The following is a 2,646-nucleotide window of genomic DNA, read 5'->3' as shown; positions in this document are numbered from 1 at the left end:
TTCTCAGACTTGTTTACTTTTTAACCTGGTATAAGCCAGAACCAAAAAACACCCCTGAGGCTGACGGTATTGACCTTACTTTCATGTAAACTATATGGAAAAACATTGTTCCAGGAGAGTGTGTATGCTCAGTCGCTCAGTCGTGTCCGACTCTTGCAATCCCATGAACTATAGCCTGCCAGGCTCCGCTGTCCATGGGATTTTCCAGGCAAGAATACTAGAGTGGGTTGCTATTTCCTTCTCCAGGAGTAATATTCAACAAATTTGTTTATAACTGAGTCATTCTACAAACTCTAGTTCTGTGTCACATGTTTCTGGGTTGATAAGAAGTGCTCTGTAAGCTCGATAGAATAAAAATATATGATTGAATGATCCTTTCTGATTTCTCTCTATACTTGACCAAGCAGAGCTACTAACCCATGCTCTTATTAATGTGTGATCACTTAGGCACTATGTGTATAAATGAAAATCACCTAATTATTCACAGATTAAATTAATATTGTATTAAATAAATCTGCTTAATAGGTAAAGAATAAAACTATTTCTGAGAGTGGTTTAAGAAAAGATAAATGCAACTAAATGTTAAAGAAATGAGAAAAGAGAGCTTGAAGAAATTAAGATTTTTAAACTGTCAACTACAAATGACACTTCCCAAGAGCATTTGCCAGGGACAGAGCAACAAAGGCATTTGTCATCTGCCCTTGCAGAGATTGAACGCTGTGCTATTGCAGCTTCAGACCTTCAACATCCCCTGAGTGGAATTCAGGGTCGACAGTGAGGCACTCTGTGCTCTAGGGAAAGTGGTGGAACAGGTCTTTAGATAGTTAGATATTTTCAGAAACCAGTTTTATGATCCCAGACCTTGCATCTCCTCATATCTAGAAAAGCACTAAATCCCTTCATGGTGACATCAGTTCCTCATGACTAGCAGAAAACCTTTTGTAAAGTAAGTACTTGATTGCATTGAGCTCCCCCTTCACTGAAATCTTATATATTGACCTTCCCCCAGTGCGTTTTTGGAGCAATCTCTCAGAGCTATCTGAGGTGCTGTCTCCCGGACTGCAGTCCTCACTTAGCCCCAAATAAAACTTAACTTGCAACTCTCACATTGACCATCTTTTTAGTCAATATAACTTATGAATATATGATGATTAATATCATGTGGCAACCTGACTAAAGCCATGGTACCCTACCCAGATATTTGATCAAATATTATTCTGGATGTTTCTAGGATGGTTTTTGATGAGATTAACATTTAAATCATCAAACTCTTTTTAAAAACCATTTTGTTAAGGTACAATTGACATGCAAAAGGCTGTACAAATTCACTGTATATAAGCTGATGAGTCTGGGAGTAGGAGCCATCACCACTGTCAAGGCCATAGATATATCTAAGTTCTCCTAAGGTTTCCTCCCACTTCTTTTTAAATTATTGTTTTACTTTCACTATCATTATTAGTTTGTGTGGTAAAACCACTTAACCTAAGACCTTTGCTCTTAGTAAATTTTAAGCTTATAATAGAGTATTATTAGCTCTAGGCACTGTTCTGTACAGTAGATTTCTAGAACTTATTTACCTTAAATAACTGAAACTTTGGGATTCCCAGGTGGCCCAGTGGTAAAGAATCCACCTGCCGACACAGGAGACATGGGTTTATTTAGGAGTTTATTTAGAAGTCATATGTTGCCCCCAACAAAATACATGTATTTTTAATTTCCATATAACAGATGAAGAAAGCCATGAAAAGGAAACACACTTAATGTGCAAAAAGAGCTACCTGTAATGAAAAAACAAACAAACAAAAAATCATGTAGAAGAATGCCTATGTCAGATGGCCATGTGAGTTTAGGAATCTAATCTTTCTGCTCTAGGCACTACAAGTCCCCTGGAGATACACAGAACACAGTGAATCTTGCATGCCTTGCAGGACAGTTGCTGCACTGTTGTTGGTCACATTATTCACGATTATTTAAGAGCTATAGGGAGTTAAAGAGGTCTCCTGTTTAGACCAGGAGAGGCAATAAGGCTGAAACTATATTGCTTCTTGCTCAAATTGGCTTGAATCACAACGTGATGATGTTGAGAATTCATCCACACAGCCATATTTTCAGGGCATGTGCATATTCATAGCAGTCTGAGCCAGAATGGGTTTCACTTGCCACTTCATGCAGACATAGAAAAAAAAAAAAATATATATATATATATATATACACACACACACACACACTGGCATTAGCTTATGTGTTAAGTGTCACTGTGTGGCTGAGAGTTTTCTTTAATTTTTAAATATTTATTTATTTATTTGACTGCATGGGATCTTAGCTTTGGCATGTGGGATCTTTGTTGCAGCATGTGGGGTCTTTCATTGCAGTGCACAGGCTCCTCTCTAGTTGTGGCACTCAGGCTTAGTTACCCTGAAGGATGTGGAATCTTAGTCCCTTGATTAGGGATTAAACTTGTGTCCCTCATTGGAAGGTAGACTCTTACCCACTAGACTACCAGGGAAGTCCCTGGCTAAGGGTTTGAAGAGGGAGAATAATAGATCAATAACTATCTAGCTAGATGATAACTGCTTTCCTGGAAAATCCCATGGGTGGAGGAGCCTGGTAGGCTGCGGTCCATGGGGTCGCGAAGAGTCAGACACA

The sequence above is a fragment of the Bubalus kerabau genome, chromosome 4 (genome assembly GCF_029407905.1).
Source record: "Bubalus kerabau isolate K-KA32 ecotype Philippines breed swamp buffalo chromosome 4, PCC_UOA_SB_1v2, whole genome shotgun sequence".
NCBI lineage: Eukaryota > Metazoa > Chordata > Mammalia > Artiodactyla > Bovidae > Bubalus > Bubalus kerabau.
This window is presented reverse-complemented; position numbering follows the sequence as displayed.